This window comes from Pseudochaenichthys georgianus, chromosome 20 (assembly GCF_902827115.2).
Source record: "Pseudochaenichthys georgianus chromosome 20, fPseGeo1.2, whole genome shotgun sequence".
Classification (NCBI taxonomy): domain Eukaryota; kingdom Metazoa; phylum Chordata; class Actinopteri; order Perciformes; family Channichthyidae; genus Pseudochaenichthys; species Pseudochaenichthys georgianus.
The window spans coordinates 4,691,600-4,707,887 of record NC_047522.1 but is presented as its reverse complement, the minus strand read 5'-3'; the positions used below and the strand labels follow the sequence as shown (position 1 = coordinate 4,707,887).

General features: G+C 41.5%; 1 pseudogene; it reads right to left on the bottom strand.

Annotated features, from left to right (window-relative positions):
* Positions 1–3,029: 3,029 nt before the first annotated feature.
* Positions 3,030–14,146, bottom strand: LOC117465552 (myosin-6-like; annotated as a pseudogene).
* Between the last annotated feature and the right edge of the window lie 2,142 nt (positions 14,147–16,288).

Sequence of the window (16,288 nt, the reverse complement as noted above, 5' to 3'; positions counted from 1 at the left end):
GTCTAAAGTATCACCTAAATGCAAAGCATGTAGCAGCTAGCGTGGACGTTAGCCTGACTCCGTTAGCCTGACTCCGAGTGCAAGGAACACACCCTGACCCAACCCACACTCAACCAGATGATGGTTTCAGGGCCAGGATAAGTAAGTCCACGTCTGAGAAAATAACCAACTCACTGGATTGTCACTGGGCTCGACATTAAGGATGGCCCGGGGCCATCTAGTATTTAGCTCGGGCAATGAAGCCTCACCTGCTGGTTGCCCGATCGGGCAATCTATTATGCCAGTATCATGCAGCTCGCGGATCTAGTAATGAGTGACCCGACAGTAAAACTAAACATATCTATAACTAGTTTAGGTAGTTTGAGAGGTAATTGAAATAGCTACGTGTGATATTCTAACCTGAAGTGTGTGTTTTGTTCCGCTCACCGCGGCATGTGGTTATGCAGAGCTGCGTGTCGAGTCTCGACTCGTCAGCAGCAGCTGATCTCTCTCTCCCGTCAGATTAGACTTCACTCGCGTTTATGTCCATATCGATCAGATCCAGCTAGTTCTAGCTAATGATATGACTGCCTGCTTGTTAAAAGACAACTACACAATAAGTGTCGCTATGCAACTGGATGAGGCCACAAAGTATAGCGCAGCATTATGCATTTGTTTACATGCCCACCGGAACCCCGAGGCATTACCAACAGATCAACGCACAATCAACCCATACAGGACATCTCTTTCTCCACATTAAGTGTTAGACATTTAGAGTTGACTATTCTTGTCTGTCACATACTCTTCTTGTCTGTCACATAAGTGGCGCAACTGAAGCGGTATTGCTCTAAAGGGAAATTATTTTTGACCGAAGATATTTAGATTTGCCGGCTAACGGGAACTCTGACGTGTGCTTCGCGGATGCGCTCGGCTCCTCTCGACTGCTGCTCGGGTCTGCTCGGTCAGCTTCCGGATGAGGAGGCATTCGTTCGACCAATTTACAGTAGTTAACATTACAAACATTTTTAACAGGGGCCATAATAGTGTAAATAATGTTTGTTTTGGCAGTTATAACTGAATGTAATGTTTTCTACTTTTTTCCATCTGGGAAGGCATTTGCCTTCATCAGATGGAAAGTGTTTTGACCAACAACTTAAGTATTTCTTAAAGCTATGCAGGGCATGCAAGCGAGCAAATACAAACAAGAACAAACAAACAAGTGAAATGAAGAATACAATTGAAATTGTACAATATAATATTGTGGTGGTTCATCTTATAATTCAGTCTAGAGAATGCACCAGACAGCATCTAAGACCTGCAAAAATAAAAAAATGTCTAGGGGGACGGAGGCCCCCCAAACCCTTCGTGCCATTTCGTCCGCATGCATTTTCAGGGCAATCTCTATTGGGCTCAGGGCCATCTGTAAATTAGCTTAGATGGCCCTGTGCTTAAAAATGCGATTAATTTCGATTAATTAATTACAAAGCCTCTAATTAATTAGATTAATTTTTTTAATCGAGTCCCGGCTCTAGAAATAATTAAAGTGCTTTGCCCTGCTTTCAAATTGAAATAGTGCCAGCTATAGGTGGGGCTTTAACAGTTTCCCATTAGTCAAGTGGGTGTTCCCCTTGGTTATACGCTGTGACAACACAAGCTGTTATGGTGATGGTTGGGTAAAACATCTATTGACTATCGACTGGGTGGATTTGTAAAACTGTTGCTATATTTCTATGTGTGCCGCAATGTACTGCGTGTCCTTGTTTATCTCTTCATTGTATGATTCCTACCAGAGAAACATTCACAGTGCGACAACACAATCTGCTTCGTATTATTAGCCATGACATCAACTGGGAAAGGCCTGGCTGCTTGTCATTATGTGTCATAGTAACAATGATTTTGAGCCTGTTTATCCATTCTATGTCATTATAGGAAAAGTGCAACACATCCTCCCACCAGCAGCCTCATCCAAAGCCCTGGGTGTTTCTAAGTCAACAATATGTCATGGCACTGAGCTGACAAGAGAGGCTGACAGATAGCTTATCTTGTATTGCACGGTGATAGAGAACACAATCAGCAATATTGAAGGGCTTTTCCGGGCTGCATTCCCAAAGACCAAACATAGATAGGCTATTGGTTTGTTCTTTGGGAATGCAGCCAGATATACAAGGCTTATTTACTTAGTGAATATAAGGCCACAGAAATAAATGCTGTTTTGGTGAACAATAAAACACATTTTAAGTCAAATTCTTACTTTACGGTATAACAAATCAATTTTCCAAATACAAATTTAGCAGATTTGCAATAATTACTATATAACCTACTAATATAGAAATATTTGTTATGCTTTAAACGCGCACATGTTTGATAAACCGGATGGGCTGCAGACTCTGTAGTATGAAGTCTACAAAACACACACAACAGCCATCACCTAAAGAAATGTATGTTTTCATTTGTCATTTCAACATGCAGTCAATCAATGTGTTAACTACTTAACTTCAATTAAATCATATTCCATTTTTTTCACTTATTTATCACTGCACTACTCCTTCAAACTAAAATATATTCAAAAATGGTTTTGTCTATCATTATGGAGAATGACATTCTTATTATTGGATCTCTGACCATCTAGTGGTGGCTGAGAGTAATTCACCTCAGTTGCTAGTTTGATTTGTTTGCTACAATAATCTTGTGTATGTTTGCACTATGAGAAATAATTTGAACCCCAAAATCCACACTGTTTGGATCATCTGACCCACCATTTTGGCAATAGCTGGATTATAATGAGAGAACACTGTAAGCAGGTCTCAACCACATGCAGCTGGTATGAGCAAAATATGAGCACTATTGAACTCTTTCACTCCTCTCATGTCAAAACATGAAAGCAGCTCTTACAAAAGCAGCTCAGGTTTGGATGTTGGAGGCGCTGCATTCATTTGATGAAAGAGACTACGTCACAGTGCAGGCTTCTACTTCCATTATTTTCTTTGTAGAGCAGACTCACCTTTTTCCAAAGACAGAAAATACAAACATAAAGTGTTGCATTCATTTATTCCACTCGTGTTGCATGGAGAATAAAGAAACTAAATCTACACTCATTTGGAGGATCCCGTTGAAGGCTTCACTCTTCGTCGTGTGCTTTCTGTGCAAAGAAACACATTTGGGATAATCAGATTTTTGTATTCCTGCCAACTCATTTCATATACTCAAAATGCAGTTATATACTGTGTGATTACTGACCTTAACGCCAATGTCCCGGCTCTTTGCCCTCAGCTTGTTGACCTGAGACTCTGCGCCGTCGGCCCGCTCCTCTGCTTCCTCAAACTCATGCTGTAACTTGCGCAACTTGCCCAGATTTCCATTGGCCTGTTCCTCCTGAAGAAAAGATGAGAACATGTTAAATTGTTATTGAGCTGTTTCATAAAGAGGCAAATAGACCATATCAGAAGGGGAAGGTTTAGTGTCTTTGCTTACAGCCTCCTCTGCAGATCGCTTGTAAGATTTAACCTTCAGTTGCAACTTATCCACTAAGTCCTGCAGACGGCTCAGATTCTTTTTGTCCTCGTCCGCCTGTTAAATAATTACATAAGTCTTATTTCTTATTCAAATATAAGCTTTCATCTTAAGGTGAATGTTTATCACTGACAGTGAGAGTTTGTACCTGGTAGGTGAGTTCTTTGATGCGTCTATCGTACTTGCGGATACCTTTCAGCGAGTCACTGCTCCTCTTTTGCTCCATATCCACCTCACTAAATGGACTCTAAATAACCCCAATGAACAATAACAATCCACCACACCTTGAACTTTATGTTATGATATGTTTTTGCCCTGTGCTGTGTGTTGTACTTTTTATTGTCTGTTTATTGTATGGAACAAGCTGTAATACTCTGCACTGAACACGAATTCCACCAGCCTGGCTGTGTGGTCATTAAAGATTCTAATCTAATTGTCCAACTCTCTCACCTTAAAACAAACAGACATTGATTAAGCTTCATTGTATCGTACACTGCTTATGTGAGGCACCACAGAGGAAGATAGAGGTACTCACCCTGGCCTCCAGTTTCTGAACCTGCTTCTTGTCACCTTTCATGGCGATGTGCTCCGCCTCATCCAGACGGTGCTGCAGGTCTTTGATGGTTTGCTCCATGTTCTTCTTCATCCGCTCCAGGTGAGAGCTGGTGTCCTGTTCCTTCTTCAGCTCCTCTGCCATCATGGCAGCGTCAGTAATGGCCTTCTTGGCTTTCTCCTCAGCATTCCTGCACTCCTGCACCGCCTCCTCCACCTCATTCTGCAGCTGAGCTGTGTCACATTCAAGCTTCTTCTTCTTCTGGTTCAGCAGGCTGGTGTTCTGCACAGAATCATACATGTTTTCTTTTAGTACAATTAGTATGCAACATGGATATACACTCAAAATGACGTGATGTCTGACATACCTGAGAGTGCAGCAGCTGAACTCTCTCGCTGACATCCAGCAGCTCCTGCTCAGCCACTTTACGTCCTCTCTCCGTCTGCTCCACCAGAGACCTCAGCTCGTCCAGCTCCGCTTGCTGCAGGTTGAAACGTCTCTCCACGATAGCAATGTTCTCCTTCAGATCATCATTGGCCCGGAGAGAATCATCCAGCTGAAGCTGCGCATCCTATTCAGAAAGATTTTGGAACATCTTTTAATCCTTTATTCCAAGAATTAATAGAATAAAGACAACATGTATAGTCTCTGCCTTACCTTGAGGTGAGAATGGGTTGCTTTGAGCTGCTTCTGAGCCTCTGCTGCCTGCCTGCTGGCGAGGCTCAGCTGGATCTCCATCTCATTGAGGTCTCCCTCCATCTTCTTTTTTATTCTGACAGCCTCGTTCCTGCTGCGAGTCTCAGCATCCAGCGAGCTCTGCAGACTGTCCACCGCTCTCTGATGGTTGCGCTTGGACTGCTCCATCTCCTCCTCCTTCTCAGCCAGCTTCCGCTCAATGTCAGCTTTAACCTGGTTGAACTCAAGCTGCGCTCGGAGGATCTTACTCTGCGGGTCTTCTCCAGCTCGTGGATGGTCTTTCCTCCCTCACCGAGCTGCTCAGTCAAGTCCGAAATGTCCTCTGTTTTTGTTCAAATACATTCATTTTACTATCCTAGGTTCAACCTCCCCAATGTATTTAAGTGTATGTTGAAAGATTAATCAAGTACAATTATATCTTCATACCTTGCAGATTCTTGTTTTCTCTTTTCATGGTCTCCAGATGATCCAGAGTTTCTTCATAAGAGTTCTTTAGTTTAAAGATCTCGGTGGTGAGAGAACGAGCCTCTTTCTGGGAGCCTTCCAGCTCAGTCTGGCACTCTGGTACTTCTGCTTCCACTCAGCCAGGACCTGATAACATTATTAATTAAATACGTTTATGTTATTGAATTATTCACACACAAAATGTCTAAATTCATAATTTATTCTGTACAAGAATATACTTATCAGGATGTCATTTTATATGTGTGTACCTTGTCCAGCACTGCAGCAGCAGCATTAGATCTCTCCACATCCACCATGAGATCTTCTATCTCACCCTGAAGTCTGTGTTTGGTTTTCTCCAAGGATGAACATTTAGCATTAGCAGCTTCAACCGATTCTTCCGCATCCTGTAAGCGTTGAGTGAGCTTTTTCCTAACGACAAAAATGCAAGAATGAAATCATTAGATTACATTTGATTACAGTTCAAATGGGAAAACCAAGCATAGTGTAGGAACTGTCCTCCTCATACTGCTCCCTCAATAAATCACAGTCATGGCGAGCAGACTGCACTGCATGGGCAAGTGCATTCTTTGCCTTTGATAAAGAAACATGAGGTCAAGTCATTTTGCTGTTAGAGATCAGGCTCTGTATGCTAAAATCAGTGTAACAGCTACCTTGACTTCCTCCTCCAGCTGTCTCTTCAGGTCTTCAATCTGCTGAGTGTAAGACTGCTTCCCTCTGGTCAGCTGAGAGACAAAAGCGCTCTTCTCCTCCAGCTGCCTGGTTAACTCACCTGTACATTTTTTCAGGTTTATTTTCCAAACATAATCTAACAGTAGAAACACCACTAATTGTGTGCATTTTTAAAATGATCACCATTTTCAGTTTGAAGCTTTGCTTTTTGCATTGTAAAGTCATTGATGATACGCTGGCCTTCTTCTGATTTCATCTTGTATTCAGTCATCTGATCCTCCAGAGTGCGACACATTGTCTCCAGGTTGGTCTGAGTAAAGCAATTCATATTATTAAGCAAGTCATACAATTTCCCAAGCAGTATTTTCTGTATATTATTTCATTAAGCCAGCAACTAGTGGTTTTAGCTTAGCATAAGATTGCTAACAGTGAGCTTGGTTTTACCAAAAGCAGGGTTCATACACTTTTTCACCAATGATTTTCAATGACTTATCCATGACCTTTACCTAATTTTCCATGACCAAAAAAAATGTCTCTTTCTCAGCGGTACCACAGAAAATTGTTTATTACAACATGGAACAGGAAAATAAGGTCTGCATATGAAACATGTTGTAAAACAAATAACTTATATCAAAATAGTATACAGGCTTACTAGCTCCTACAGGCTAAAGCTAGAGGGCGTGATTGTAAATATCTCTCACCAGAAAAATACCGCAACAGTTAAATGCCATTTTACTCTTAATTACGATACAGTATGTATTATCATTATAGTATTACTATTTCGGAGATTAGATAAAATATAAATTATATTTGATGCAACTTTAGTTACATTTTCATGACTTTTCCAAAACTTTGGGAAAAATATTGTTTTCCAAAAGTTTTCCAGGGCCTGGAATTTGCATTTAGAATTTCCATGACTTTTCCAGGTCTTTAATGACCGTAAGAACCCTGCCAAAGATAAACTCTAGACTTTGTGCTTATCCAAGTTTACCAGTAGCTTCATATTAACTACAACAGGCATGAGAGGGACAACACTTCTGCATAATTCCTAAAAAGAGAAGCATGCTTTTAATTAGCTTACTTTGGCAATCTGCTCCATGTTGGACACCACATCATCCAGCTCCAGCCTGAGCTCGCTCTTTTCTTTCTCCAGCTTCTGCTTGACTCTCTGCAGGTTGTCGATCTGCTCTCCCAGGTTAGCCACGCTGTCTGCGTTCTTCTTCCTGAGGGTAGCAGTAGTTGACTCATGCTGCAGAGTTGCTTCTTCGAGGTCTCTGCGCATCTTCTGAAACTCGGCCTCCCTCTTCTTGTTCATCTCGATCTGGGCAGAAGTGGCTCCCCCGGCCTCCTCCAGTCTCTCACTGATCTCCTCCAGCTCTCTGGCCAGGTCGGCCCTCTGTTTCTCCACCTTGGCTCGAGCGGCTCGCTCCGACTCCAGTTCCTCCTCCAGTTCTTCAATGCGAGCCTTAAAGAAATTCATCATATGTTTAAAAAGTTGGAGTAGGGGTAAGGGGAATACACCACAACCAATACGCCTGAATTGTGCAGTTACCTGTAACTCCTTCAGTTTCTTCTGGAGTTGAGCCCCCATGGCCTGCTCATCTTCAATCTTACCTAAATACTGGCTGACTTCAAAGTCTTTCCTACAAAAAAGGCATAAGGGTTCATGTTGGTAATCAGCTGTTGTTGCACAATGGGCATCGAGTGTGAGATTATAAAAGACAAGTTATACTTTTTGAGTTTTTCCTCCAGCTGCTGCTTGGCATTCTCCAGATCCATCACATTTTCTTGGGTTAACTTTAAGTCCCCTTCCAATTTTCTCTTGGCTCTTTCCAGATCCATCCTGACTTTCTTCTCTTGCTCCAATGATCCTTCAAGCTAACATACAACAACATCCAAACATTACCCATATATTGTCAAAACACAATTTAAGATTTAGTTGCAAATTCTATTGTACTCACGTCATCAACTTGCTATTCCAGCTTGGTTTTGGCCTTGGTCAGAGAGTTGACTTTATCCTCCTCACTCTGAAGGTCGTCCAGCGTTTTCTGATGAGCTTCCTGAAGAGCTTTCTTCTCTTTGGTCAACTTGACAATGATTTCATCCAAAGCTGCCATCTCCTCAGTCATGTTTTTAACCTCAGAAAACAGATTACAGCTTATTGTGAGTCAGGAATATAGAAACATTATTGATTAATACAGTCACCGGTCCTTAAACCTGCAATTACCAAACCAAAACAGAAATCTGAAAGGCGTTAAAACTGCAGTCTGGCTTTGGCACTGCCATCCTACATTGATATCTGCAGTTATTACCTTGTTCTCTGTGGCATGCTTTTCCTTTTCCACTTTAGCCAGAGTCAGCTCCAGATCATCAATGTCCTTCTTGAGTTCTGAACACTCGTCCTCCAGCTTTCTCTTCTTAGCAGTCAGCTCTGAATTCATCTCCTCTTCATCTTCCAGCCTCTCTGTCAGCTCTTTGGCTTTGGCCTCAAGCTGGATCTTGCTCTTGATCCTCACAGCGCTCCTCAGCATCTGAGAGATTGTCTTGTTCCTGCAGACATCAGATATAACAAATGCTGTTATTCATTCACATTTTAGTACAATTCTGTACATTTACTGAAAAATGAACGACTGATGTTACAGTTTGAACGTGGAGCTGCAGGTCGTTCTTCTCTTGGAGGAGGGTGACCATTTTTTCCTCAAGCTCTTTCTTGCGGGACTCAGATTTAGCGTACGCCTCTTTGAGCTTCACAAACTCCTCCTTCACGCTTGCCATCTCCTTCTCGGTCTCAGCTGATTTCAGCAGAGGTTTGATCTTGAAGTACATCTTCATCCAGGGCCAATTCTTGACGCTCATGAAGGCTCGCACGTTCCACTGGATCACCAGTATGGCATCCCTGTAGACAACATCTGTAAGCTTGAATTCTTTATTCACCTTGTCTTATTACAGTAAAAGTTAAGCACCAACCTGCGCTCCACAATTTTCTGGAACTCAATCCTAGCGAGTACTCCTCTGGATCTCGCTTGAACTCCGGTGAGGATGAGAGAGAGTCGATCGTCTCTCATCTCCTCAAGAAGACCAAGCAAACCGGCTTTAAAGAACACCTGAAAAAGACAGAACGTTTTCTTAACCTTTTCCTAGCACACTTATTTATACCAACACCAAATCCTCCTCTTTGTAAACACAACCAACCTTTGTGTGTCCCAGCTTATACTGCTCATGGTCCAAGGAGCCCAAAAGTTTCTCTGCTCCTTTCTTATTGTCAATGAACTGTCCGTCAGGGATAGCATTAGGGTTTAGTATGCGATATCTGAAATAATACAACCAAACAGTATTACAATTATTAAATATGCTTGCAAATTAACACATGTATTTAATATCAACGACCCTAGTTGTGAAAGAGCCATTTCTTGCCTTTGTTTGAAGTCCCCATACAGGATCCTGTTGGGGAATCCCTTCCTGCAGATGCTGATGCCTTCCAGCACACCGTTACAACGCAGCTGGTGCATGACCAGAGGGTTCTCCATCGCCCCCGGAGTCTTGGTCTCATTGGGGATGAGGCAGCGCACAAAGTGGGGGTGAGTTGACTTGAGATTGGTCATCAGTTTGTTCAAGTTCTCCTGTAAATGAAGACAATATATTAACAGGTCCCACATACCAAATCAAGCATACCAAACCGTAGACATATTTTACCCTGTGCAGTGCAGAGACAGTCTGGAAGGAAGAGCCTTTCTTCTTTCCTCCCTTTCCTTTGCCTCCTGCATCTATGGATGTATGGAAATAGTAGATGGTAAGGTAAGTCTAATTTTCTTCCTATTTGATTTCCGAAAGAATTAATGAATTGTCGGTGTTAAAGATCTCTTACCTGAATCTGCACCTGCATACCCAGCAAACAGGATGCCCAGTAATTTGAGGTTGGACTTCTGAAATAGTCCCACCACGGTCTAATTCAGCGGGTCCTTGTTCTTCACCAGCCAGTTAGAGATATTGTAATCAACAGTACCAGCATAGTGAACAAGGGAGAAATGAGCCTCTGCTTTCCCCTTCACTACCCTGGGCTTCTGGAAGTTTGGACTTTTACCCAGATGGTTGTCATACAGCTTGGCTTTAAATGTAGCATCACTGGCTTTGGGGAACATGCACTCCTCTTCAAGGATGGACATGATGCCCATGGGCTGAGAGAAGGAAAGGATTAGAACTGCATGTAAACCAGTCAAAAATTATAGCTTACATTTGTTACATGAATTCTGAAGTTTATCTCTGCACCAACCTTCTCGATGAGTTCAATGAACTCCCACACGATGCCCTCCTTCTTGTACTCTTCTTGTTCCAGCACAAACATGTGATGATTGAAGAACTGCTGCAGCTTCTCATTCGTGTAGTTGATACACAGTTGCTCAAATGTGTTGAACTGAAGAGCATTGAAAGAAAGAAGTTAGGAAAAGTATGTTTGATCCTTACAACTCCATATAACCTTGTATACTCACATCAAAGATCTCAAATCCAGCAATGTCCAGCACGCCGATGTAGTACTGACGGGGTTGCTTTGTCTCCAGAGATTGGTTGATTCTCACCACCATCCACAGGAACATTTTCTCGTACACTGACTTGGCCAGTGCTCCAATAGAGTAGTTCACCTGGATAATTGCATGAAATCCATTACATTTACATTATCTTTTAAAGGTCTGATGCATTGCTTGCATTTTCAACTCACTTGCTGCGCATTTTGACCTTTGGTGACCCACTCATTGCCTACTTTCACTCTTGGGTGACAAAGGCCCTTAATGAGGTCGGTAGAGTTCAAGCCCAACAGATATGCAACTTTGTCCGTATCTGTAATGGATTTAGTGACAGGGAACATTTTCAACATCATTTTGTGGCAAAAAGGCATGACTTTCTGGTAGTTATATTCTTGAGTAAAAGTCAACCGAAGATCCTTTACCCTCTGTGCCGTCAGGCTCTGCTTGCTCTTCCCTCTGCTTCTGTTTGAACTTCATGTTTCCAAAATGCATGACAGCACCAGTCATTTTGTAGATGTCGTTCTTCTCTTCTTGGGTAAAGCCCAGGACATCAAAAGCTTCCTTAAACAATGAAAATGAAACTTGAGTTAGCTGTGAAACTGTATATGTGGATTTTCTAACCAGTGTCAGAGAATATTTTAATCCGATCTCTTTGTGTCTAGAGGTTCTCAGCTTTTCTGAGAAACTGTTAAATTACAAAGATATGCTTTTCGTTAAGTCGCATATGCTCCTGCCTGTAACTTGAGGAGGACACAGGTCAAGAGGTCCTCTGCCTTCCTGCGGGTGAGAAGTTTGGCATCATGTGAGTTTGTAATACAAACGGGTCTTTGTTCCAATGTCTGGTTATGATTAAGGTAGGAAAGGCGGGCTTTTTAGGTCCCTCCTTTTGGGATATACAGATCCATGTTTCCACTCTTTGTCTTCAGAGTTTGCTTGGTTGGCTCACATGAAAGTGTGATATACTTTGTGATCTCTCCGGCCGTATTATACTCTCAATAAATATCAGTGTTTGACTAAAGCCGCTCCAGCTTCCATCCTTTCCTGAGCCTTGGCTCTGCATTGCTGCACAGAGGTTTCCATCACAACCAGCACTATGTTTCATTTACATCAGTAGCCATCAGCTCTTCTGCATCATCAATGGAGGCTACGGTTGTCTCTCCTTGGGAGATGAAGGGGTAGTCATAGGGGTTGTTGCTGATTAGCAGCATATCTGTTAAAGAGAAACGTTTTAGTCCAAGCTCGTGGCGTTTCTTTTAGGTCAAATCAAATGTATATGGAGGACTCACCCAGCAGTTCTGGTTTCTTCTGGGACAGAATCTGGTAGAAGATGTGGTAGTCTCTTTCAGCCTTGAGCTGATAAGTGACACGAGACTTCTCCAGCAGATCTGACAAAAATATAAAATTAGATGATGTGATATAGTCCTTCCAGGGGGGTGTGCTGCAAAGTGGAGATGTTCATGTCACATTGCTTACATGTCTCAATGTTGGCAGAAGACAACTTTCCACTGACACCAAAGTGGATTCGGATGAATTTACCCTGTGAGCAGCAAGAAAGTAAATAAGATTGATTCATTAAAAAAAAATAGTCTTAGATGTGTTACTCCCCCAACAGGGAGGACATTTGAGTTTGGGGCACAGTTGGGCACAATATGAAAATCAGAGAATGCATCCTTAATAAAATTATTAAATTATATAAAAGGAACTCACAAATCTGGAGGAGTTATCATTTCTGATGGTTTTGGCATTCCCAAAGGCCTCCAGAGCAGGGTTGGCCTGGATGATTTGATCTTCCAGGGTGCCCTGCGCATTCAATAGATGCAAAAATGTAAGCCAGAAAAAATCTATTTATTGTGGTTATCATAATATATCAAATCAAACTTGCCTTTTTCTCCTGAGCAGCATCCTTCTTGCCAGAAACAGCTGCGATGCTGGCAAAGTACTGGATGACTCTCTTGGTGTTCACAGTCTTTCCTGCACCAGATTCTCCACTGCAAAACAACAGGCGTGTGAACTTAAGACAAAAACATAAATGGTACTTTTTAAAATGGAATCAGATGTCACTATTATGAAATACTCACGTGATAAGGACAGACTGGTTTTCTCTGTCTGCAAAATGTAAGACAGTGTTCAGTAATAATTAACATGTTAGGATGGTGTCAGAGATTACAAAGCATTGCCTTACAACAAGCCTGACATACCTGACAGCATGTACTGGTGGGCGTTGTCAGAGATGGAGTAGATGTGAGGAGGAGCTTCACTCCTCTTCTTCCCCCTGTAGGCGTTGACCACCGCCTGATCGTACACTGGCAGACACTTGTGTGGGTTGACAGTCACACAGAACAGCCCTGAGTAGGTCTGTTGACAGAGACAGATAAAAACAACTCTTTATTTATTGAATTAAAGATGTCATATAGTAGGAAGATGGTTAGATCTGTTGTCAGCAGTGCTTGAATTGGGCCTGTACTCATCTGATTTTTACCCATGTGGCGGCCGGCGGCATCTCATGACCCATCTATGACGCGCTGCAGCGATAGACTAGAGCAGAAAATACATCACATAACGTTAGCATTTTGAAAATGTTAGCGTGGCTTAATAATAGTGCGAAAAGACAGCGGTTGTCGCTGGACAAGGATTCCCTCTCTCCTTTCCTGCTGAAAGATGGTGAGTGTACTCAGGGACAAGGAGTAATTTAACCAGCCGCCAGTAGGAGTCAGGCTTTACTTTCTTTTATTTCCATAAAGAAAAAGTCAATCTGTTTACAATTATTTCATATGGATGTTGAAACATGTATCTCTTCATTTTGCTCTCAAAGTGCACCAGATTGATGCATTTAACTTCAATATTTAAAAAATATATATCTTCCCGGGGGAGCATGCCCCCGGACCTCCCTAGAGGGTGTCAGGTCCACTCCCCACTTATAAAAATAGCACTTTACCACTGCACCCCCTCTAATCTCAGATGCACCCTGAGTCATTTTGTTTAAGTCGTGCGCCTTTGTAAAATATACAGTAAAGAGACAAACCCACCAGCATTATAGGATATACTATGACTTTGAGCCAAATACTTGTTTTTGGGCTGTATAAATAAATGTACTTGAAACTACTGATATTCTGTACAAACTGTGAAGTCCACTGAGACAAATGTAACATTTGTGATATTGGGCTATATAAATAAACATTGATTGATTGATTGATTGATTGATTGATTGATTGATTGATTGATTGATTGAAACAGTTGCTGATTTAGAGTACTGGCACCTTTTTTATTCCAATTCAAGCACTGGTTGTCAGACTCACGTAGATCATCCATGCTGCGTAACGCTCTTTGAGGTTGAACAGCACAGCAGGTTCATGGAGGAAGGTGAACATCGCCATGTCCTCAATTTTATCGAACTTTGGCGGGTTCTGAGGGTGAATATCTTCCTCCTTATGGACTACAGTCTGAAACGATTTACCACAAGGAATATCTCTCAACTCAAATTGTCATAAAAGTAATTAGTTAACATTGAAACAACCATTCTCCCAATGCCGTTTCTCAGTGTCAATATACTTACTTTTCCAGTTTCAACGGTGACTTTGTTACCATCTCTTAGAGTGACTTTGGCTTTAACGTACTCCACCTCAGGGTCGGGCACAAAACATTCCTTCTTCATGTCAAAGAGTCGGGTCTGGGCCTCCAGGCGCTCTCTATCTGACTTTCTCAGGAAGGAAGCAGCAGCCCCAAACTCCGCCATAAGGGCGTCGGCTGACATCTTGAAGGCTGTGCACCAAAAACATTGTTTATTTTGGTCCCTGTTGTAGCAGTTAAACATAACATACAAACTGTGTATAACTTATAAGGAAATGTGTTGTAAGTGAGGTTTGGTGATTGAATGCATTTCTATATTATTGTACAGAACATCACAGGCATTTTTGTAACAAATCCTAAAATAGTATTTGCAATTACTATAAATGCTGATGATCAAGAATATGGTAGTGGTATGCTAGGTTGTTATTGATTTTTTTTTTTCAAGTTAGCATAATTCAGAGAGTGTTTAGAGACTATTAATTTTCCTATATTGATTTTATTTTTGAAAAGCTAACCACATTGACTGTTTACCTGTTTCCTTTTTCTTTCACCCTTGATTGAATTGATGCGTCTCTGGAAAGTAACAGAAAGATGAACATAGTATGTTCAATATGTGAGATAATAGTTTAGTCATTACTTGTCTGGGTACTTACCTGCAGTTTCCAAGTTCACCGAGCTTAGCCCTCTTTCTGATCCCCTCTTTATATTCAACCTGGAGGCAGAGCATCAACACACAGCCAACCAATGAGGGACGAGCAGTAAAACAAGGGGCTCTAATTAAAAAAGAAAGCTCTGTATTTGGAGATAAAGGCGTGGAAAAAAATAACTGGCAAGTGGATTGAAATGTAAGAGCTGACTTTAGATCAGCATCTATTTCAGTTCTCTCCTGGAAGTGACTGAAAAGCCAGTAAATTACAAAACATATGCATATATTAATGTTATTTTTCATTATATTAAACCACTTGCTTGCCATAAATATGTATGTGGATCTATTCCTGTTTGCTCCTCAAGGGAAATATATCTTGGATATAATGATGAAAATATAATAGCTTCACCAAACCTTTTCTTATGTATATTAAAGAACAAAGGAGCATTACAATAGGCATTGTCTGTGTGTCTACAGACTGTGCCATTGTCCGTCTTCTATTATCCTGGAGGATAAAGATAAACTTGTGAAATTTTCTCTTGCATTACTTCTCCCGGTGGTCGACTTTTTGGCCTCCCAGTGGACCTCAGCTGACCTTCCTTCATCTTTAATAAAAGATCGGTTATGACAGATGTCTGCTCTTAAAGGTTTCAGTGACCATACTGTATTCAAATATAAGGGTCATACAGTACACTTACCACCTCCCCACCACACACACCTTATCACGTTATCAATGACAAAGTGCTTCTAACAAGTGTTCCATTAACCGAGCAGATCCTTCAATGACTTTTATTGAGTGGACCACCTGAAGAACTCCTGAAGAAGCACTGGGGCCACTTTGACTTAAACAGATTAACACTTTCAACTTCAGACTTGGAGGTCTTGACAGTTGCTTGTCTGCAACCGGCGGACCACCCCTCAGAACCTCAAGGGACACGTTGGCTGTCATTCCCAGCTACCTGTCCTTCTGCTGTCAACACGGCTTCATGAGCAGGGGCCCCGGTCTGTTTGTCAACATGGGAATTAGAAAGATATGGCAGGTGGTTAACAGACATACTGTATGTGACATAGGGGGGTTTTGTATTGTTTTGTAGTGTAATCGTCGATGTGATTAGAAGTCTATGATTTATAGAGTTTGGATCGAATGGAATTATCTCGGATTGGGCAATTAAGAAAAAGGCCTGTGTTCAAAGAGTTAAAAGGCTCCACATTTTGAGGAAAATGTTGTTGCTTTTATCCTGAGAGTTAAACGGGCAGATTGATACCACCCTCAAGTGCTACATGTTCAAAAGCAAATAACTTAATATAAAGACTGGCAAGCATAGATCAAAAGCTGTATACAAAGTTGACGTAGCAATCATGATGTCAATAATTGGACTATAGTTTACTTTGAAGCCATGTATTCAGAAAAACATAAGAGCGTGGGACTTTGTACAACCAAACTCTAAAAGAGACATTTTCAGAAAGTGTTTAAAGCCTCTCAAAATACAATTAACTGTATAAGTGCAAGAGCAGTAAATTGCTGATATTTTTCTTCAATTTAGATGCTCTTTAAGACTGAAAGTGAAAACACTTAAGTACAACCCATACGGAGGTGTTTATGGCACATTCTCTCCTTCTGTCCTTGAGCTCAGAGATAACCACATGACATTAACTAAGCCATTACAAACTTCTTTGGCA